General features: G+C 40.6%; 2 protein-coding genes and 1 long non-coding RNA gene across 5 annotated transcripts in view; 2 read left to right on the top strand and 1 right to left on the bottom strand.

The window, feature by feature from the left end:
• Positions 1 to 7433, bottom strand: part of FRMPD2 (FERM and PDZ domain containing 2) — a 73505-nt gene extending 66072 nt beyond the window's left edge. The window contains exon 1 of the mRNA XM_013198841.3: positions 6798 to 7433. The gene's annotated coding sequence lies outside the window, so the exon portion shown is untranslated. The remainder of the gene's footprint in view (positions 1 to 6797) is intronic.
• The window catches only part of LOC125183399 (uncharacterized), a 145118-nt gene extending 131584 nt beyond the window's left edge, over positions 1 to 13534 (top strand). The window contains exon 3 of the long non-coding RNA XR_007165338.2: positions 12290 to 13534. This is a non-coding gene — a long non-coding RNA (uncharacterized lncRNA). The remainder of the gene's footprint in view (positions 1 to 12289) is intronic.
• A 1731-nt stretch (positions 13535 to 15265) lies between these two features.
• Positions 15266 to 23555, top strand: part of MAPK8 (mitogen-activated protein kinase 8) — a 46983-nt gene continuing 38693 nt past the window's right edge. For all 3 annotated transcript variants that reach the window (XM_067000978.1, XM_067000980.1, XM_067000979.1), the window contains exon 1: positions 15266 to 15409. The gene's annotated coding sequence lies outside the window, so the exon portion shown is untranslated. The remainder of the gene's footprint in view (positions 15410 to 23555) is intronic.

The raw sequence follows: 23555 nt of genomic DNA, 5'->3' as shown, positions 1-23555 counted from the left end.
AAAAGTGATAGGCACTTTTGATAAGTAATGGCATCTTTTGTGCCATTCAAATAGGCAAATTAACCTGAAATACCCTTCCCATTCTCCTTTTTACAACACCGTCATTCATTACATGGATTGGCTCAAGTCAATAGATTTTCCTCTCAAGTCAATAGATTTTTAACCTACTCTTGCATAGATATGAAAGGTACACTGAGGTGAGGCTAACCCATCATTTTGCCACGAACACCCAGCTGTTTATCTCACTTCTTTTTGAATTGTTTTATTCTGTTTTGGTATGGCCCTTTGTCCTACGTGCTGCTTTCCTCCAAGCAGTCTCTGAAATCTAGGGTCAATGAAAGAAACAGAATTGATGATGAAAGATGATGAAGTACTGCTTTGCATCTCAATTTAACACTTAATAGTAATCACACATGAGTAATTTTATATGTGAGGGTCACTTTATGTGCAATTTGAAGTTATTAGATTTGGCAATCTAAAAGTGTAAGGAGCAACTTAGCTCTTGTCAACATTTATCTTTCCTGTTGCTGCTTTATTGACTGTATAAAAATGACAAAAGAGCTAAAAGTATTATTTTGTGTAAGGAAACTTGACTTTCCCTTATCAAACACAGTTACGTGAATTAAACATTGTCAAGAGGAGTGGCACATCTGGATTCCTAACTGAAGGACAGCCCTTTTCCAGCCTATCAGAGGGACTTTACTGGGGTGTTGCTTCAGCTGTGAAATGAGTTTCTGTAGAATGAAAGTCTTAATCCATTACCAGGATGCCAGTGGAAAATCAGGTGAAAAAGGGAGATCACAGGACACAGCAGTGAATAAGATGGTGAGGAAGGAGGAATTGAGTTTAGATTTTGAAAATACTGGGTCAGGTTGTTTCTGGTATACTTTCAAAGGCACGAAGCAAGAACATATTTGCCCCATTTGGGCATTTTAAAGAACAACAGGAAATGAAACCAAAACAAAGGCAAAAGATAACATGAGTAAGCCCATCTGGATGCCTACCTGGGCAACCTGCTCTAGGGAACCTGCTCTGGCAGGGGGGTTGGATCCGATGATCTCTTGAGGTCCCTTCCAACCCATACAATTCTGTGATTCTGTGATTCTCTGTAATTAGGCTTGGGTAGGAACCAAGCATTCTGTGAACTGGAAAGTTTTCTGCCACGGCAGAAATGAACTTCAATTTTTACTGCCTGGAAGATGTTCTTGCAGGGTTCTTGCCTTTCTTCTGACTGAATATCCAGTTCTGCTTCATTACTCTGTCCTGTATATTGCAAAATACCTGGGTGGAAACTTCATCAGCTTTTTAATTGCTTAAGTGTGTGAACAGATGTAGATTTTGTAAAGAGCTGTGCCTCAGAAAGGGTTATTGCCTCTTTATGTTTTGGACATAAATGCCCATCACAGGCCACCTCCTAGAGGCGACTAACTGATTCTGACATGAGTGAGCCAGAGAGAGGCCCCATGAGGAAGTCCTCTGACCGGCCTGAGAGGTTCCTACCCTCAGCCCCTAAGCTCCCTGAGAGAACGTGAGGGGAGACTCGCAGTGACAGGCAAGTGGGAGAGGGCTTGCAGCCTAACCTCTTCTATTTGTACCACTATATCCAGAAAAAGTTGTCTGCACACAACGGTCCTTGTAAGCGGGTGCAAACCCACTGCACATGAAGACACACTAAGTTGGCTAGTACTGATTTTGCTTTGTTTAACCGTTACACTGTCTGGGAGTATCTAAATCTTCATTGGCCACTTTCAAGGGCAGCCTTAGAGGCCAGGAATTGTTTCTTCTTGTGCTGCATTGAAAAACACACCGAGAAGACTATACACAAGTCTATAAATATCTGGTCTTTAGCCATCTTTCTCTAGCTACAGTGTTTTTCTTAGTCTTCTGTCCCTTTCAGCTGCTGTACTCCTATTCCTTTGCTATGTCTAGCAGTCCCTGCCTGACTGTATAAAAACACGTCCTGTAAATAAATGAGCAAAACCAAGAGGACCCAACCCTGCTTCAGTATAGCCCCTGGCAAAACTTGTGTCAGTGGCAGCAAGAATTGGGGAAAAAAGAACTTTTTGGAAGCCAGGACTTAAACCAGAGGATCTCGGGTGGTATTCTGCAATATAATGTACAGTCTGCTTTCAAATCAAAGCTGATCAAATGCCAGAAAAGACAGCAACTTGAAGTAACATTTTCCTTGGGTTTTAGAGGGCAAGTAGACTGTTTTTAAAGGCTGAAAAGGTTTGGCAATTGTGTGTCTTATGTCCAAACCTCAGCTCTGGAACACTGATTCAACCCCTGTGGGGTTGAGGCTCATACCTCTCTTAAAGCAACTCAGGTGGTAATAAGGGGAGCATGAAGTACTATCTTCGATGATATTGTCAGAGGCTTCACAGACCTTGCTGTAAAGACCTAGGGCACAACTGCGCTAACATGAAATCCCAATCCATTCAATTCTATGGCAAACTCCTATCAGCATCAGCAAGCCTAAGGTTCTGTTCAGTATTCTTTGTGCACAACGGTAAGCATAAGCACTTTTAAATGTACCTATTAAGTTCATATTTCTCAAAACTAAATTGTTTCTATATTTGCTACTTGAAATAAACGGCTTGATTTTTAAGAATCTCTCCCATTTCTGTTATGCAAATACGACAAATTGTCTGACACACCCAGGTGAGGACTTTGAGCAAGATAAAAGCAGTGTGTCTATCCTGGCTCTTCATTTTCCTCTGGGGTTCCATTTCTCAAAGATTAATACCTTCTGTTAACCCTTTTTAAGTGCCCTATGTTTAAGAGAAATCCAGTGATAAATTCCTATCTTTACATCTCTATGACAGAAGAGTTCAGAAACTTCAAGAGGGACTGAAAATTAAGTGAAGACTAGAAGCAAATTAAAAGACAAATAATATTTGACTAAGGGCAAGCTTTGTACATGTCAGGTGTTCCAAATACCCAGAGGAAGGTTCTTGCAGCCTATCTCAGGACTTGCTGTGCAATAAATCAAACCTGGAATACAGAATTAGGGGGATTAAAAATAGGCCCTACTTTAACATTTGGGTAGAGCTATAGTTTTGAAATCATCAGTGATAGTTCCACAGTAAGTTTGCAGAATTCATGAATGGTGTGTCCTGAGCGTAGCAGTGCGGTGATGTGGCATGATGAAGGCAGAACCACTTCTGTAGCCACAGCTGCAGAAGGAACAGATGCAGCAAGCATCCATCCTGCTACCTCTGCCTCCACCAAGTCACTTCACTGCCACGGTGGCGGGGACCTGAACCAAGGCCAGAATCACCACTCTGAATTCCATAAGATAGGAATATTCTTACCTGATCTTTCTTCACAGTCCTTTATGCACTTAAATATATAGTTATAAATGTGAGTGTAGAAATGTTTTTGAAATGAGAAAATTATCCTAGTGTGCATACAGATTAAGTGTTTGGTGTACAGAATCATTTCTGGATCAAGATGGGAAAATAGGGCTTGCCTTTCATGGTGGCACAAGATAATTGCATAGCACATATGTATTAAACTGGTTCTAGGTCTGCATAGGGCTCATGGAGACAAGTTTGGGATAAGTAAAATAATTCTGCCCCACTCAAGAGTGCAAAACTTAAGTATTGTTTGATGAATGAATGGTTTTCATGAGGATCCCAGTCTTTTGTTCCTCAAGGCAGCAAGGTCTCTGCTTCTTAAAAAAAAAAAAATAAGTCCAAATCCTGTAATTTGCTGTGCTATATAGGCAGTTCGAGAGGTGTCAACCTCCAGGACAACTAAGACTAGCTAACTAGGAGGTACTGAAGAGACAATAAAAGCTGGGACCAAGCTGTCTGCCAATGAGAACCCTAACCTGGTTTTATTTTGCATCTGATACATAACAATCCATAATGCTGTAATGTGCAATTGGCTACAGAGGAAAGAAGATCACTTCAGTCTGTAGCTGTCTTACACTGACCGCGTTAAAAGTGCTGTGAGCTTTTGATCACGCCTGACTCCATCTGTTGCGTCAATGACAGCTCTGGTTTAATACTCCAGGCTACATTTTGTGCTTGAAGAACAGCACTCTTATGAGAGACAAATATATGCTTATCAAAAATATAATATAGAAATGATTTACTAAGAAATGACAACTAAATATATTGTTTTTATAGGTACTATTCATCTATAATATTTAAAATTGAAAACCCATGTAAATAAACAAACAGAAAATATATTAAAATGCAGTTAAAATTGAATTAAGGGAATGTTTTTGCTATCACCAAACTAATGACTATTACTGATAATCACAGGGGAAATACAGAAAAACTGCGTTGAAAATAAATGTAATATCTTAATCACAAATACATGAATATTTTAGAGAAACAAAACAGGAAAGAGTCTAGGGAGACTAGATCCTCTTACTGTGTACTCCGATGTTTTTAACGTCTAACTTAAACACTGAGTTTCTTGTGTACAGAGTGCATGGTAGGACCACTGCAGTAACCCTTCAATATATTTAAAATCAATTCTTGGTTCATGCTATCATCCACAACAACAAGTTAACGTAGGTTTTACATGGGAATATAACCATGACAGAAGCTGGATAAGTGCTAATTACTTTGCTTAAGTACAGCCTTCTGTATGCTGTTTGTTCATAAAGTATGAACACATTTTAGCTACAAGAAATGCTGGAAGAGACTGAAACGAGTATATTTTTGAAAGATCGAGTTTAAAATTAATTTCAATCATAAACTGATTTATTCACATATGTTCCGTATGCAAATTCTATCCTCTGACTCACTGTTCAATTATTATTGTGGAGAGAATATATTGAGTTCTTCATACCAGAGAGATGAATTCCATTCAGTATGAAATTCAGCTCTCTGAAATGCAGGGTTGAAATTTATGGGTTTGTAATTTGAATAAACACTTAATATTAGAAGTTTCTGTTCAAATAGATAGGCGGAGTCAAATCTGTAAACACTGGCAAGTCAATAAGGGAGTTGCCTTGTTGCTAAAGCACAACTTTGTTAGTGATATTATGCCACAGAAGTTATAGCTGTGTTGATACAGCATTCATTATATGATATATTTTCACTCTCTTATGTAAAATTAGTTTATTTCATTTCCTTTCTGGAAGCATGCATTTTAGTCAATAGGAAAATTAACCAGACTGTTAGAAAGTATTCAGCACTCAAGGGGGATAAAAATTCATTTCTGAAAAGAGCCAAATTTCTTTGCTAGGAAATCACAAACTTCTCATGGACCAGGGTGTTAAAAAGATGTGGCTTTGTTACAAGATCTATGGACATTGTTCCTCATAGACATAGTGCTACCCCAATGTTATTGATGCCAAAGGAAGATGTAGAAAAAATTGCCATCCTACTGAACCAGGCTTACAGGCCCAAATTCCAATTTCTTCTGTAGTTCAAAGGGAGCCTAACTATAAATTTCAGAGAATGTTATACTGTTTGCAGTCAGTATGTAAATAGATATTCTTTCAATAGAAATGCATAGAAACGTCTCACTGGATACCTGCATTCAAAGGAAAGTGGTGCTAATGTTTGTTCTAGCTAAGCTTATACAATCTATCGCCTCCACCCTGGCTGACGTCAAACCGCAAGGACCTCACAGAATATCTGTCATAGAGAAGTGCTGCCATTTATTTTTTCCATGCACCTTCCATAAAAAGTTCATTTTACAAGAAAGCATAATTCACCGGTGGCCTAGAACTGAATCCAATGCTGTCTACATTGTAATGCTCTAATTATTAAAGCTCCAAAGATAAGCTGTCTGCTGCTGCAGTGCCAGAAATAGCAGGACAGCAGAACTCAACATCATAGTAGTATTTCTATGTGTATTGCCGTATGCCCTTTTTTAGGCATTATGTAATTCTCGATAAGTCATCTAAAGCTAGTTTTGGGGTCCTTAAAGTGTCACATTTGAATGTTTGCAATAGAGAGAGAGCCAAACCTTCTGATCTTGATGTTACTGCTGACTGGCTCTATCACCAGAGAAAGTCTCAGAGCCTTCTTTTACCACATCACTGTGGATGATACGGTTTTCTATCTAGATTTCAGATGTAAACAGTATTTTTATTCCTCTGGAATTTCAATCTAAACATTTCTAAATCAGTTATCTTTACAAGGTATGTGCCAAAATTTCCATAAAATAAGGTTGCTTCTATTTTAGAAGCTGCAAACTGTTACACAGGCACTTGCCTAAAAACACATTAAAGAATAGTAGAGAAATGAGGAAACCAGTTTCCTAACTGAGATTCTTTACTCCTAGGTTGTAACCACCAGAAACATATCTTTCTGGGGTAGAGGGTTGAGTGCTGTTTTTTAAAAATAGTAATCAGTATAAATCCACGAATAAAAAACATTAAAATGATTTTTTTCCATAATCACATAAGCTGTGTTATACAAAAGAAGACTCATCCCTGCCAGAAAAGCAGTAATGATTTAGCCTCTTCTATTCCTTTACATTCAATAGAAAATAAAAAAAAAAAACAGGCTGAGGAACTCTGTACTGTTATGAATGAAATTCTGCCACAGGTCAATGTCTCTAACCCCAGGAGAAGGCAGGAGGGGTATGCTAGAGCAAAATCTGACCAACCCTGTACTACTGCTTTTAATACAGGCAAGCATCCTCCTAATTGGAATTAGCTCGTGGCTTGAGGGAAATGAAATAAGCAATAAACTTTATTATTAAAAAAACAACAATGAAAAAAACAGGGCAAATATTAGGTACTGCTCCACAAAGTAAGAAGATGAATGCTTTAATACTTACTAAATTGATAATGAAATGAAGTGAAATACGTAAGAACCTACCTGTACAAGTTGGACAGATGCTGCATCCAGAATGGTCTGAAATCTTCTGTATTTTTGTCCAATACTGATGGTTTAGATCTTCATAGTTGTAAACTTCACAGTAATCATATTTGGGACTTCTGTTTCTTGGCTTCTGTCTTGCTCTCTTTCTTTCTCTTTCTGTCTTTTGCTCTTTCTCTCTCTCTCTTTCTTTCTTCTCCTTCTACTGCTTTGTTTATACCTTGTAACTAAGCACCGTGTGGCGTGGCAAGTGGTGGCTAAGCCAGAAAGCAATAAGGTTCCTTCTTTTGCTTGCAAGCCCAGCCTAGCAGCTCTTGGTCTGAAGTTGAAGGCAACGTCATGGCTGCTGAAGCTGTTTACACTCTTTCTTCTTTCTTTTTTTTTTTTTTTTTTCCCCCGATAGTTCACCCACCAGGTAATAGAGTCAGCTTTTAGGAAGTGGCTCAGTATAAATCTCTGCGTCCATCGACATGTAAGAACTCAATTGGATTACCTGACGCACACGGGAGCCTTACATCTAAAGCCCTGTAGACTGATGTCACTTTCAGCCCCCTGCCAATCCAGACAGAAGGAATACACCAAAGCACATGGGGTTAGGATGGGCTAAGGGGGTGAGCGTGTCTTTTGTGAGCAGCAAAATCCTTCAGTCCGTATCAACAATGTAGATAGAATTTTGGTGGGTTTGCCTGGCAGAAAAAAAAAAAAAAAAAAAAAAAGAGAAAAAAAAGAGAAAAAAAAAGAAAGTAAAAGAAACTGAAAGAAGCATTTTTGTTTGTTTTATATTGACCAATCTGAAAAAAATGGTTAATTATGGCAAGGTGTAGCTCTGTCCAGAGCAGAGGAAAGGGAGCTTGTGGGATGCTGCAAGGCAACTGTGAACTGGGCATAAGAAAGTGGAAAAAATACCTTAGCAAAATTTCTGTTGGACTTACTCAAGAAGCTCTTCATATTAAGTGCTCCTCCACTCTTCTCAATTCTCTTTCTCTTGGCATTCTGTTTTATTCCTTCAGTCTTCAAAACAGTTATCTTCTGGTTTGAGCTAAATAAAAATCCCTCTGCCTCTAAAAACTCTAAATTCTTCATTCATTTACTTCCAAATGGTAAAAAAAGTCAGAAGAAATGATCAAAATCTGTATTATGTATTGTAATGTCAAATATCCACTTCTAAGGTAACATTAACGTCCAGATAGAGCAGACAGCATCTTATTTTTAAAAGTGACACTGGAAAGTTTGATGACAGAGCAGAAAATGTGGTAACATACAAAAGGTCAAAAGCTACATCAAAAAAATTTTCAGATCAGGCAACCATCTCTTTTGATCTCCGTGTCTGTGGTAGACACAAGTCAAGATTATTTTGCCACCAGAAGCTGAAGTCATCATTACACTAGATCCTCATTCTGTCTGATTTATCAGCTGACACTCAGCCATGTTATTTATGTCTTGTCTTGCCTTGGACTCTCATTGTCTCCACTCCTGATTCTTGTCCTTCAAAAGTGCTTTTCTGGGCAGTAGCTGGGGGATACTTCACTTTCTCCTGCCAGCTTGGTATAAGCATTCCACAAAGCTGAACCTATTTATTCTTTCTCCCTTTTTCCCTGAGCAATGTGATTTGCAAATCCAATTTCAGCTACCATCTTAGTGCCAATGCCTCACAGATGTCTCCACTTTAGATCTCTCTTCATGTCCAGCTTGGATTACCTCTCTTTGCCTGTCTTCATACAACTAGTCATTTAAGTTCAATATGGCCAAAATTAGCACCCATAAAGTTAGCACTCATTTCCTTATTTCTCACTCCTTTTTTATTTCTTAGTCACCGTGAATGATACCACTGTTATCCCAAGCACATACCCTGTGATTCATCTTCAGTTTGGTCTTCTTCCTGAGTCAACTCTTCCACTGTATCTGGACCTTGACATGTGCTTTTGAATAAAAGTTACAAGCTGTGGTCTTCTGTATGAATCTGTAAACAACATTTATTCAGGCTTTTATCACCTCATATCTCAATTGCTGCAAATCCCTCTCTTCTGACAGTGACAAATACAATATTGCCTCATTCAAAACATCACAGAAACATCCATTTTGCTGTACTCTTTCACTGGGCACATCATTCATCTTTTTATGTCCCTTCACTGGTGCATTTGTAGCTACCCAATTTTATTTAAGTAGATGTGTGTATGATGCTTTTTGTAGAGTTAATAGGGCATGTGGCTTGTTGAATCATTTTGCTAGAAATAACGTGTTATGTGAATATGCTCCCATTAAGTCAGGTAGAAATGTTGATTTGATTAACTAATCAAAATGACTAAATAATTTCTGATCCATCACTTTAAGAAAAGATTCGACCATTCTTCTTGTGAAAACATGGGCCTGATTCTGACTGATCAACACTGATGGGAAACTGTCATAGTCCTGTTGATGTAAGCAATTGTTCTGGATTCATGAAACCAAGTTCTTACTCTTGGTTCCTTCATGATTCTAAATAGTCATTGAAAACAAGCATTTGGGGAAATTACTCACCTTCAGTCTGAACCGAAGTGGTATTTCAGACTCACAAACTCGAAACAGACAATATGAGAGCTTCAGCTGAATTCATTCAGTTCACCTATTGAATCCATTACTGTATACAGGTGACATGTATGTGATTGTGGCAAAGTTTATGTAACTAGATCGCTATGAAAGAAGGCTAACAAGATGAAAGACTATTTAGCCCAGTGGAGGAACTGCTGGATGGAGGCTTAGGATCTCCCTTATGTTCTTCCAGCTTTCTGAGAACTGGCAAGGATTAGAATCCAATTATTCTCTGACATTAATGCCTTTTCATCCCACAGAAGCTGAAGTGTGGGAAGCTCTTAAAGTTTACATAAAGGTGAGGATTATTATTTACTTTTCAGCTGATGGTGGTACAAGCAGGCTGTCAAAACTACAGTCACAGGTCAGGCATGGTGTTTCTATTAAACAGAGAAGACTCACTTTTGTTAAGTTTTAACAGTTTTTAGTTCAGAGTCCCATGGAGTGGACCACAAACTGCTTGAGTGATCAGAGCTAAATGGAGATCACTTGAACCTTCAAAAAAATCTCCCTTTTTGTTTCAAGTCTGCTCAAAGTCATATAACAGAATTTTACTACTTCTGACAGGGAACTTCCATGCATCATCCCTATACTCAATATAGACAGTTAAAAGATTTGTTTCCATGTGCTTTCTAAGCAGATTGGAATAGGTCCAGTCATCTATATTTAGGTTAGCGAAGTAGTACAGGGATGTGAGTCTGTGCTCTTGTTCTGGTCTTTGCAGTCAGGGGTATTTCACATCAGAGTCTTCATGAGACACCAGGTCTGATTTGTGTGCCCTGATCTCAGTTGTGAAGAAAAAAGAGAAGTCGATATGTACGCAAGGATCTAAGTAAGGAAATTAATTACAGGTTAATATCTGAACAAACATATCTGAACATTCTGGTTCTGTCTATGAAATAACTCATAAGTAAATGAAAAAAAAATAAACTGAGAATGGAGGAGGGTGTTTTTTAAATTTGTATTTGAAGGGGGCAGGAAGACAGCATAATTCAATTCTTATCTGCCGCTGGTGACAGTAACTGGTTTACCTTAAGAACAATAGTTGGCAAAGCCTGCATTAACCCCCTGAGAGTTTCTAAATCTCCAGAAAGTTCTATGAGATGAGACCCAATTCAAACCTCATTTTTTAATACAATCTGTTTAATTTCTTCTTGCTTCTTTCACTGCTTTTGAGATGTGATGTGAGGCAATAAAACATGATTGAACAAGTAGTTGATGTTTGTAATACCCGACTGCTGCTCTGCTGATCCCAAAAGTAATTCAATGCTAGGCAGTATTCCTATGAAATGTCTTTCAATGCATCTTTCTAGGATACAAGAAGAGAGGGTACGAACCAAGTGCTTCATGATAAAAGGTACAAGCTGGCATCTTTTAATGGCCAAATTTTCACGAGCTGTAATAGAGTCACTTACTAAATAAGAACTGTAACTTCATAGCATTAATCCAAGGAAAAGAAAGAGAGAAGCTTCTTTAAAGGTTTCTGGAATATGGTGATGGAATTCCCTGTGTATACACTATGTTTCATTTAAAATAGACATTTTATCCAGCAGCGATATGGTTATAAGGAAAAAAAAAAATTCCTCTCTCTTGGGAAGGAGATTCTGTCTTTATTTGTTCTTGGCCTCCACAATGAAGCCTGCATACATTCAGATATACTTGTGTATTGCAGATTAACACTTTACTTACAGAGTGAAAATTGTTTTTTTCTGCAACAGTTGAAGTGCCAAAATATATTTTTAGTTGTGACAGAGAGAATATATTGCCAGAATCCAGCCCAGTGAACCCACTGTCTAATGCTGTCTAACATTGTCCTCAGATAATGCCAGACCCCAAGAACTTTTCCTAAATTCTATGAAAGCTTGCCCATGCAAAATTTCAATTGACTAGTAATATAAATATAACACTGTGCTGTGTTAGTATCAGTGTGTAGAAATATGAGGCGTGTGATACCATAAGCACTGTTTCCTAATGGTTAAACTCCACTTCTCTCCACAAACAGTTTCCAGTTGGCTGGGCATGCCTCCCTGATTGTGCATACTCTGCTGCCAATTTACTCAGTCCGCCAGCTAATATAAATAGACTGTTCCTGGAATTATGGCAGCTCAGGAAGACCTTTGCAGGATCCGTGAAGAAGGGGTTAACGAGATTAATGACATTTCAGACAACACACAGTTTCTTGACTGGACACACAGAAATGGCCCTTTGGCTGAGCTGGTGTCCCTGCAGTATCCCCGCGAACAAGGTCCCACCATCACAGACAGGTTTATAACCTGTCGCATGGTGCCCCACGGTGGCTGCTTTCCCTCTGTTACATTTGCCAAAGCCAGCAACTGCTCAATTGATTTTGATTACTACTTAAAAAAAAATCTTAATATCAATTAATGATTATTTGCTAATAGCCAGAATTCAACTGTAAAACATTTGGCAATTAGTGCCTTTTTCTAGTTCTCTTCAAAGAGGGAATAGTTCCCTCCACCTACTTGAAGTTGATTTTGTGCTGCTTTTTAAGACATAATTAAGTAAAAAATCTAGCTGTTAGAGTGTTTCTATTATTAGGTTCCTTTTGATTTGTATGGTTATCAAACTAAAAGATCTTAATGTCTGATGAAGCTATCAACAATTAGAATGTGTGATTCTTGGTTCATTTTTTGTACACTTTTCAGGCTGTGTTATGTTAATTCGGTTTTTGATTATAATGAGTTTCTAGCACATTTCCATTTCACTTTCTCATGTGAAATGGAACTTTTGTGCCACAACCAATAGTAAGGAGATGTTTAAAGATATTACGAAACAATTTTGTTTACTTCACATAGGCATTTGTATTACTTCTGGAATTTCCTAAAATGTTTTGAAGTCTGAGCTTTGCTTCCACATACATCTATCTCCCTTAGCAAACAGTATTTGTCAACCTATTTTCATAGGAGGACATGGATGTTGATCCTGGCTGTGACTTATCAAGTGCTAGTGTGGAAAAACTGCCTACCCAAGTACCCGCAGTTCCTGCTGATCTCTTCGTGATGAGAGAATTGGTGAGGCATGGAGGGGGTTTCTTTTGCTCATTTCCAACAGACAGCTTGCAGTGCTGCAACATACCTAGGTGCCTGTGTGATTATGATATATAAATGTTTAAAATAAATAATGATAGAATTACAGCGGCTGCATGTTTGCACAGGTGGTTCAGGCTGAGTAGTCCAATGAAATTCAACTTTTTGCAATGCAGTATATTGAAAATTGCTTAAGAAATGTTAGATGGTCCTTTCTTGCAAAAAAAATCTTTAAATAGACAACCGAAAAGATATTTTAAAAAATCCGTACATGCAGTTCTTTACCTGTTTGTCTAAATGTTGCTATCTCGCAGTTACAACTCATGCTTAGAATATCTTGTTTCTATTTTCAGCTTGTCTAAAATGACTGCAGGCATAATCAAATATTTGCTTGCAGAGCAGCTATTGTGGTTTAAGGAGTTGCCACGTTGTATCTGTTCACTACAATCCCACTCAGCTGAAGCCTGTTGGGTTACTATGTGTATTATGCTATTCATTTTTGGTGCAAAAATAAATCCTTATTCCTTAATATTGAAGTTCTGTGGGTGAAAAAGGTAATTTTATATAGCTTTGTTCTGTTACTTGATGCTATAGTTTCTAATTTTTGATATTTTAATCATTGGAATTTGGGTCAGATAACTCAGATCCATTGCTTTGACACCAGAGATTTCCACCTGAATTATGTTTGCTTTGTAGTTTATAAATATTGATATGTTAAAACAGTGTTCACTACCAAGGATGTGGTAATTGATAAGAACTTAATGAAAATACTCAGAAATGACAAAACTACATCCCTAATGCAATCTCATGACTGCTGAATCCAGACATTTTAATATGATGTTCATAAATATACTGTTATTCCGATGTATAGGAGTGAGAAAGCTTGCAGTATTTTGACATAATTCAGAGTTTTTTGGCACTGCTTTTCTATCAGAATATTTATTAGACACTCAAAAACAGCGTATTTTAAAGCAGCAGTCCAAATACAAGACTAATGCTGCTTGGACACCTAAACTGGGGAGTTAAAAAGTTGCTTAGAAATACATCTCTGTTTAGAAGTGCTTTGAAAACTATAAAATCTTAATGAGAATTAGATTGTGCCTTGGAAAATAAATGTGACAAATCTGGATTCTAAGCAAAACACCGTTTTATACTTCAAAGGGACTGTTATCCTTCTGTACTTGCAAATCTTTATACAGCCTTAACTTGAGTAGGATGATCAGGAGCAATAACTCTTCCCAAAAGATACAGAGTACCGTCAATCACCTGTAAGGCCACGAACCTTGTTGCACATAGCCATGCTGCCTGAACACAATGTCACCCCACCTGTTTCTTGCAGTGGAGAGACCAGTGGTTAACACCGGAGGTCCTCTTGCCAATAGAAGGGATCATGTGAAGATACCACAACCTGTATCAGCCAAAATCAGCAGGGCTAATCTACCTGCTGGCGAAGATGGTTATGACCTACCCAGATTAAATTTTGCCTGCAGTGTGCTTTGGGGAATTCATGTTGCCCCTTCTGCCAGCTGAGTTTTGCCTTTGGCAGACGTAAGCATGGCAGGGAATGCAATGTCTGACTGTGATCTAACATACTTAGCAAGGTGAACTCTCAAACCAGAAAACTGGCTAATTCAGTTCTGGGACTGTCCCGTGGAAGTGATCAGAGGTGAGGTGGGAGAGACTGTCAGTCTCGGAAACACGCTTAGAGCCTCGTGGGATCTAGAAAGCCCTGGGGGAAGAGTCTGAGCAACAGTTCTGTTTTGTTTTGTTTTTTCCTATAACCATTGTGTATATGTCTGTGGGGAACCGCAAAAGAAGCACTTTAACATATGGAGTGAAAATGGGCTTGCTTAAATTGAGAATTTTAACGGTGGAGAGTGCAAAGATTTCCATAAAGTGGGCATATGAGTAGTAGTATATGAACTGCTCTTTGGAACTGAAGCTTTTAACATCATGATAGTGGGTGAAGCTCGAATGTCTGAAGCAGACCTTTAGTATATCCAAATCTGTGCCTATTACAGCCATGCGGAAGGACAAAAGCTGCTAGCAACAACAATCTCACTGTAATATTTGGCGTCTTCAAAAATGTGGCATAAGCCATTCAAATGTTTGGCAAAGTGTAAGATGTGAAATGTCCATTTTACTGTGCCCTGTGCCCATGTGGAAGATTTTATGTTTTGGAATACTGTTCCTAATTTCTTTTTGTACTATGTGGTGTAAATGTATGAAAGCTTGCTTCAAGCATATTGACATGGCTTCGAAGCACTGAGAAGCCTTGTTTCGTCTCTGAACAGGGACATTTGTAGAAGAAGAAATAAGAAAAGAATTAAGAAAAGAAGATAAGAGGAAGAAAATAAAGGAAAGAAAGGAAGAAAGAAAGGAAGGAAGGAAGGAAGAAAAGAAACCAAACAAAACATTGAAAAAACAGTATGCACATCAGGTGCCAAGAGCCAAAGGCAGTGGCAATGAATAACTCCAAATCTCACAGCGAGGCACTGAAGATTTAGAGAAAAGACAGCGCCAGACCAGCTGCAGACCAAGAAGACGTTCCAGGCCCCAGACGCCCAGCGACGAGACCAAGCGCTGGCAGGCCGGGGCTGCCAAGGCCGAGGAGGATGCCGAGGAGCACAGGAGGACGGGTGCCGGAGCACGAAGGGGCCCACCTGCAAGGCGCCCGCTTTTGGCTAAAGCCCCAGCGGGCAGGCAGCCCGCCCAGCCGGCCGGCTGCGAGGTAAGGAGCGGCTCCGCGAGGCCACCCGGCCCCGCAGCGCCCAGCCGCGGCGGGGACAACGCGCCCCCCGTCCCCGGGCCGCCCCCAGGGCTCCGTGCCCGGAAGGGGGCGGCCCGGCAGCGGCGGGGCCGGTGCCCACGGGCGGGGCGAGCGGAGGGGGCGGAGCAGCCGCAGCCGCGGCGGGCGGGCGGAGCGCGGCGGTGTGTGCGCGGCCCGGCCCCGGCTCATTACTCAGCGGCCGAGGCAGGAGGCGGCGGCGGGAGGCGGTGAGCGCGGGGACGGGGCCGCGGCCCCCACAGGGCTGGGGACGGGGTGGGGGGGGGGAGCGGGGCCGAGGCGGGGCGGGGCGGTGCGCGGGGAGCGGCCCCGCCGGGCCCGGCCGCTTTGTTTACGTCCCCGAGCGGTCGCAGCGGGCCGGGAGGGAGCGGCGCGGCGGGGCCGGGCCGGCCCGGGGGGCTCCCGCTGTCGGGGGGTTCCCCGGTGGGCTCGGCTCGGCGCGGCGGGGCCGGGGGTGGCCGGGCGGGTAATGGCGGGGGCCTCTTTGTTGGTGTGACAGGAGGGGCTGCGGGCTCCTCCTCCTCCTCCCCCCGGAGCGGGGGGCACCGGCACGGCCCGTGCGGCCTCTGCTTCTAGCCCCGGCCCTCGGCGGAGGGGCTGCGGGCGAGGAGGGGGGGGTGCAGCCGTGTGTCAGCCGCCTCCGGGGTGAACTGCCGTGACCTTGCTTTAAAAGCGCCTCTGGACGCTGAAAATGTGCCTCTGGCGTGGTGTAGCTGCTCCAGCTGTAAGGGCTTGGGGCAGGTGGGCAGCGTCTTTGATTTGCCTTTTCCTTTTCACATTTCTGGTAAAAGGACCGAGCAGTCTCTTTGCAAATTTTGACTTGCGCCTTGATTTCTCAGTGTTGCTAACTGCATCCAATTTTACTCCTGAAGCCTGTTTCTTGAGGCTTTGCTCTGGAGTGGTTCCATCAGTAAAGCTTGACCTGCTAATCTACAAGTATGAGTTCCACTTGATTATTTTGTTCCCCCAGCTACTGAAATGGATTTGAACAAATACTGAAATTCAAAAAACACACTATCATATAGAATGGGCTTGCTGAGGTCTTTCAGACAATCCCCAAACCCACCATGGTTTGGCCTATCTGATAATGTAAACACAAAGGGTGTTATGCATGTTCGTGGCAGGAAAGTATTGCTTGCCCTGGGGCATGTGCCCATAGAATTTAGCACGCCTCTGTCACAGCTGGGTTTCATTTACAGGTGTGGAGACTTGACTAGTGATGGTCTCAGTTTACAGGAGACCTAGCCTCGCTTCTAGAGGTGCCAACAAATGCACTTCTAGGGCAGAACAGTATTTGAAATGCCTCTTACTGTGTCTATGTGTTTGCAGGTATATTGGCATCTTAGATAATTTTGAAATGGCTCAAAATGTTACATGAAGAGAAACTGGGCCAAATCTAGTTAAGAATACAGTCCAAATGAGCTCACTGATTTGAGCATTCCTTGTGCGTGAGAAGGGGAAACTCTTAGCTCTTTCAGTAGTAATGAGGAAAAATTACTTTAATTTCAAATGGTCCCGCGCTGTGACCTCAGTCTGGGGGGCAGCCATCTTGTCTCTTCCCCACTAGAATTCAAAGATGTGTAGCATAGACTGGTTAGGTGGTAGTGTGGTGATGCATCCCCCATCATTTTCCCCTCTTTGCTGTCGTTTTTGTCTTATATTCTCTCTTTCCTCCTCCAAGTGTTTGAATGCTCAGAAGCTCTGATAGAAATGCTAGGGAAATGATAGGGAAAGGAAGAATTAAACATCTACTGAACAAAACTAATCCAGAGTTTCAGAGCATGCACAAAGCTGGTTGCATGGAGCTGTTGTCTGAACTCTGAAAAAGGAATTTTAATGAGGTGTTCCTGTGTGGGGTCTTCAGTCTCCCAAGCATTTTGGGCCAGTGGCCTCTAGAAGCATTCCAAGTCATCTTGTGGAGCACCATATATTTTGTGGAGACTTCTAGGTCAGAAACAAGAGAAAAATGATCTGGTATGGTTCTGAGTCGTGTGGTTTGGGACTGCTGGTTCTAGGTAGGAGAGTTGCCCTTTGTGTGTGGCTTTCGTGTTTTAACTTGTAACCCAGCTGGTCAGGGAGCAGGGCTTTTGCAGCTGTATAGGAGTGCAAGTGTAACAACCTTTTGCAAATTCTGTAGGTAAACTTGTTACATTGTCTAGTTGTTACACAAATATAGGAAATAAACAAGTGTTTGGGATTTCAGTGACTTAATTTTCTGCCTGCTACTTTCCTGAAATGATGGTTATTTCTTTTAGTTGTTTTGTCTCTGTTAATTTATTTTTAAACCATGACATAATGGGGTAGTATTTTGAGATTTAATGCTACTTGGTTATTTGTTCCCTGTGTATTTTCTTTGACTTTTTTATCCCTTGTTCCTCAACTGCCTAAATTGACTGCTTATTGTGTAAAAGATGCATAGAAAGTACATGCTTAGCTCTTTGCTTCTGAGGTTTGATCCAGGGCTCTGGACTAATAATAAGTGACCTTTTTGATAGTCTATAGAAAAGCATGGTATGCTATTCTCTCCATACCCTCAACCCATGGGGGAAAAATGTGCTCTGCGTGCATGCATAGATTTTTCTAATATATTTTGTATATATGTAATATTCATTGCTGTATTTCTTTGCAAATTAGACTAATCTGATTGTAGGTTTTTAATAAAGACAATATATTTTATTGCTGTGAATATTTTCTTTAAAAAACCCTAGTTCTTCATTCAAAACCTGCAGAAACAGACATCTGTTTACATTATGTATGTCTTGGTTTTTGAAAGCTCTTTAAACATTCAGTTTAAACTACTTGTGCTGTTTGCCTACTGAGAAGTTCATCACATCATGGATTCTGAAAAACAACTTTTATTCTGCTGAATTAAGCATCTGAACAAGTAGTTTTCAAATCTTTGAAGAATCTCCTTGTTTAAATAGAGATAGAAATTCACTTTTAGACTTGATAAAGGCCCTTTTGGCTATCCTTGTTAACAGGTGAACTAAGTTTAAAGAGGCATTGCTCCATATGCATGGCATATTTGTATGAAAATACACGAATAGCCATTTTATTTGTGTAAGTTTTTTTTTTTAACAGTGACTTCAGCATCAGTGAAAGATAACTGGCTGATAAAATCCTTGCTTTCAAAGCAATTATAAGTGTTTATATTTCTATCATATCCATAGTTTCATGTTCAGTGGCTATCTTGCTCAAGCAATCTCTTTCCCTGCTGTTCCTCATTGCCAGCTGCTGTGGTAAAATAGATCAGGGAACTAACTGGTTGCAGCTGAAAAAAAATCTTTCTTGTGGACTATTTTTCAGCTTGATTAATTCCCTTATGTGTCTAAACAAACAACTATGCTGTTATGAGGTAGAAAGACAAGGAGGCTGCTGAAGTGGGAGTTGCTCTCAGTGATATACATGCACGAGGGTTCACAGGTTAAGTAGCAGTTGCTAGAAGACTAAAGCAATGCAAGTGGACAGACCTCTTGCACGTTGAGAAGTGCTTCTTTGAAGATGTGTGCAGACTGACTCTTCTGCTGATGTTACCTGAAAGTATACTGAACAAGTTGCTTATTTTGACTGAATGCGCTGTGGAGATCAGAAAAAACTGGGGAGGAGTACCTGCTAGGTAATGAATGTAAGAATACAAATGCTCACTTAACTGTTTGTATTATTTTCAAGAATACATAGCATCTAACCTTTAGGGTTTTTTGCTTGTTTGAAATGCCCTACTCCTTTTCTGTCCCACCTTTTATTCCAAATGTGGAACTCCAGGTATAGGTCACTGAGTAGTTTTCTAAGCTGTTTGTATTTATCAAATGTTGAGTGGAATTTTAGTACTATTCGTGCATATAAGTTCATCCTGTAGGAAATCAGCAGCCTTGCTCAACTGTGACTGATACTTCTAAAGAAATGTACTGTCTCAGAAGAATTTGAAGATGGTGCCGAGAAGCTCAGGACTTCTTGGTGATGGGTGGAGTATGTTGCCAGTACATTGACTTGAAATTTACGGGAAGTAAACTGTAATAATTGTAGCTATGTATGATGTACCCTTCAATTAAGGGGAATTGTTTCTTGAAGTGCTAAATCAAAATCAACCAGAACCATCACATAATTTTAAAATGAAACTTAAATTCTCATTAGTTGAAGTAAAAATTGATGTGAGCTCGATGAATGCACCAAGCACATGGTAGCAAGACTTCTTTTGTACACTAGAAGACTTTTCCAGACTTATGTAGCATAAGGAATATTCCAGCTCACCATTTATTTCCTGAACAGCCGACACTGCACAGCAGTTTGCTTCTGCAATAGCTTTTTGCAGGCTTTGGGTGAGAATTCCTCCAAGAGGCTGGAGCTGACAGCATCAACCGGATCTGAGTCAATGCTGGCTGGTAACAGATCCTTCTTATAAAGAGGAGAACTGCCCAACCACCTGTGTTCAGAGAGTACTGTTATCTTAACTGTTCTTTATTTTTTAAGATATCTTGTAAGTTTTTTTTATAAGGGCGGTGTTCCTGATCTGTGTGTGAAGAGATGATCATGGTGTACCAAGCTAATAAGTAAAAGTAACGTACTTGTTCTCAACTTTAGACATTCTTTTCCATAAGTGGTTAAAAACTAATCCTTGGTTCTTTTTCTGTACAAACTGTTTGCCTGTAAGCTTGATACCAAAATAAACCTCATAGTTGTTGCCCATATTGTCACTTTTATTGTTGGATAAATGCTGCTTGACGTGTGAACAGACGCGATGCTTATTAATCTTTCTCACTTGGATCCTGTAGACTAATGCTACATGGTGACTGGCAGAAAATGTACTTCATTGGTCATCTGTTGCAAACACAGCAAATACTGTATATGTGCTCATGTACATGCACTTCAAATAAACAAAAAGGGAAAATGCCAATTCTACAGTACTGCTGGAAAGCCTATTTCCTGTCGTTATGGATTTGCAGTATTTAAAAAACAAAACCTCTGACGGCTCTGGTCACTTAATTATGTTGATGTTATACCAAGATTTTTTTTTTACTGTAGATCTTAAAAGCATGCAGGAAAATATCTTAACTCAATATTTACACTTAACTATAAACGGTGGCTGAACTGTGTGTTCTACTCATTGTAGTCTGTGTAGTTCCTTCTTAAATATTTGCCTTGTATCTCAGTCTTCTGAACAAATCCTCAGTTGTCTCCAGTCTCGTTTTGTTTGTAGTGAAATGAGAAAAGTGATCATCTGCTATCACGTTCCTTGCTGTGATCTCAAAGAGACGAGGATGCCCAGCTCTGTGAATGTATGGGGGCATATGTACTTCAGTGCATAAACCGAAAACAATCCTTCTGCTCTGTTTGGGGAGCAGCTGGTGGGGGAACAACTTCTGCAGAAGAGGGCCTGGGCCTCCTGCTAGAGGAGGAGCTGACCAGGAGGCAGCACTGAAGGCTAATTACAGAACCTGGCTAGCCAGCATGGGAAGAAATTGTTCCCACCTGGGGGCGGTCGTGATGCTCCAGCTGTAGCAGTGCCTGGTAGATCACACACATGTGCACACCTGTTAGAGAAACAGGGGGCTCAGAGGGTGGGGGGCTAGAGCACCTGGGCTGGTGGAGGGGTAGGGTCTGCAGCCTGTGGAGGAGGCATGGGGAAAATCTAAGTGCTGTCTTTAAGGGGAGGCTGTAGAGATGATGCAGCAAGACTCCTTGTAAAAGTGCACAGTAAAAAGTCAAGAGTCAATGGTCGTAAACTATAAAATACAAGATTTTATTGGATGTGGAGGGAATATTTTCCTACCTCTGTTGCATAAGCAGTATCAAGAGCACAGAGGTAGGTACTATGTGTCACGGAATCTCCATCTTTCCACAGAACAAAGTTACAGAAATAAAAATTTGAAGTTGCACCTGTTTTGAGGACATAAATGATCTCTAGGCATTACTTTCCATATGATTCTGCTGTGTATGGATTTATTTTCAAAGTAGCTTAAGGAAGTTGGCAAAACAAAGGTGCAGTGACGTAGATAAATAAGGCTGCTCATAACTGGAGGAAAAAGCAGTGAGTTGTGATAAGCATCTTCTTTCAAGTCTGCTAGTGGCAATGCTGGCATTTGTCTGCCCTGCGCTGAGCTTTCCAGCTGATTAGGCCAGAAGTGCTTGCAGGCAAGCATGAAGATCAGAAAGAAAGGTTATGGTACCTATCGTGCCTGGGTTCACAGCGATGAACATAACAGCCCATCCCTGAAGGAGCAGTCTGGCAGCTGACTGCCATTTGTCCAGGCGTTGCTTTCTGTAGCAGAGGATGATGTTGGCAGCTCGGCTGCAGAGCTTTGGTATTCTGCTGCGTGGGTGATGGCTCCTCCAGGAAACAGCGTCACAGAGCAGATCTGGTCAGCTTTCCCAGCAATGGAAAGAGCCCTTCACGACTGCAGAGGAGTGGTAGGGCAAGTGTCAGCAGGGCAAAAGAAAAAGAGCCATCGTAGAAATCCTTTTGGGCTGCTGTCCCTTAAGGTTGTGCTGCTTCCAGAAGACATCATCCTGCAGCTTTTTTTGTTACCGCTAATTCTCATGTATTTGTCCGGTTAGTAAAGTTAATGTGAAGCATTGGGGAAAGGGAGGTGAGCAGAATAGGAAGTTACAGCCCCGAGTGATTGTTTTGTCTCTTAGGAAAGTGGCTGACCTGGGGTTTGAACCTGTAGGTAGTTAAATACATGCATACAGCTGCTCACGTGATTCCGAGTAGGTCTGTGTGAAATCTGGTGGTAGCGCATCACTGCAAGCCCTAAGTGTATTCTCTAATAGTTTTAATGCCTAAGTTTATGCCAGAGCAAATTTAACCTCAGTTATGATGCTTCCGCGGTCTTAGGTATAAAAATACAAACATTCTTATTACCATTTAATCTTAAGTTTTACTATGCAAACAGTAAAAAATTGGATGCCGTGGTTGACACACAGGTCAGCATGGATCAGATGGCGATTGTTCATTGTGCCCGTGTTTTGGATGGAGAGAAACATGACTTCCTGGTGAGTTCAGAGTAGGAAGGGGAGTAACATGATATCCTAAAAAGCTTTATTAGGGATGTGTGGGCTAAGTTCACTTGCTTCATTTAGTGCCAAAAGTGAATATTGAGGAGATGCACAGTAACAGAAAGATCATTGTGCGTGATAGTGGTTCATTTAATGAGCAGTCAAGCCTTTCAACAGAGTGACTTTCATTTGCATGGGTTCCTGCAATGGAAAACTCATCTTTGTTGAACAATAGCCAGTGTATCTTTTGTAGTTTATTAAATTGAAGCATGACGATTCTTGTGCCACTTGTTTGTCAAGATGTGGAAAAAAAACCCCTGAGTTTCTAATAAGCTTATATTTGCCATACAGGGGTCTCATTTATGTTAGCATGGAACTGTGGGGAAATCAGAAAATCTTGATGTAGCTAGAGTTACTTTATTCTTCTGCTCCTTTATTTTATTTGAAGTTTTTTCTTCCTGCTTTTCCTCAGAAATTTCCTCATCACTGCTGTTAGTGTGTGTAGCCACTAGCATGCAGTGCTTCTGAAGTTTCTTTTGTTCTTGTTTGAAGAATGGGAATTCTCAAGCCTTTTAGTTTGAGAACTTCTTTCTTAGTGTTTTTTTGCAAGGACAGAGCATCAGATACTACTGAAGTCCAAGAGAAAAAAGAGAAACTGGAGAACAGAACAGACTATATTGCTGGTAGTAGTGACTCTAGTAGATTCTCTTGCAAACTGCCTAGAAAGCAAAGCCTTTATTTTGAAATGTAGTTTCAAACCCCAATGCCACCCTCCACCAGTAAATGACTGTGCACAGTATGGTTCTGCATTACACGTGGGGTCTGTGAAGGAATTGTCAGCGCTGAGGCTGTGATGTGTTTTGGAGATTTTTGTTCCATTCTAAAACTCTTATTGCTGAGCCATTTAATGCTAAATATTTTAGACAGGATTTCGTAGCACATTAATCTGCTTGTACTTACCAGATAAATGCATGAATTAGTGAAAATAGCACATTCATAATTGGATTCTAAGTTTTTGTAACAGGGATTTAAAGTTAAAACATTTTACAGTATTTTTTTTAGTGGAACTCTCAATGTGAGTCTTTAATGTCCTTTTAAAATGTTCTGAAAACCTTTTTCCCCAGCTGTTACACAACTCCCCGCTTCCTCTAGTGTTCTGTAGCTGTTTTCTTCTTCGATATCAGTATGTAATGAGTATTTTAGGTCACTTGATGTCTTTTGTTTGCTCATGTCCTTTGAAAGAATCAGAGAATCTTTCAGTCTGATTCTTCTGCTGACACATGTAGCTTCTATATACTTCATCTTCCCCTATAAGTAGAGGTTAAAGAACGTGCATTTCCTCCTACCCCAGAGTAGCCCTGG

This window comes from Anser cygnoides, chromosome 7, assembly GCF_040182565.1.
Source record: "Anser cygnoides isolate HZ-2024a breed goose chromosome 7, Taihu_goose_T2T_genome, whole genome shotgun sequence".
NCBI classification, from domain to species: Eukaryota; Metazoa; Chordata; class Aves; order Anseriformes; family Anatidae; genus Anser; species Anser cygnoides.
The sequence above is the reverse complement of the archived record's forward strand: the minus strand, read 5'-3'. Positions and strand labels throughout refer to the sequence as shown.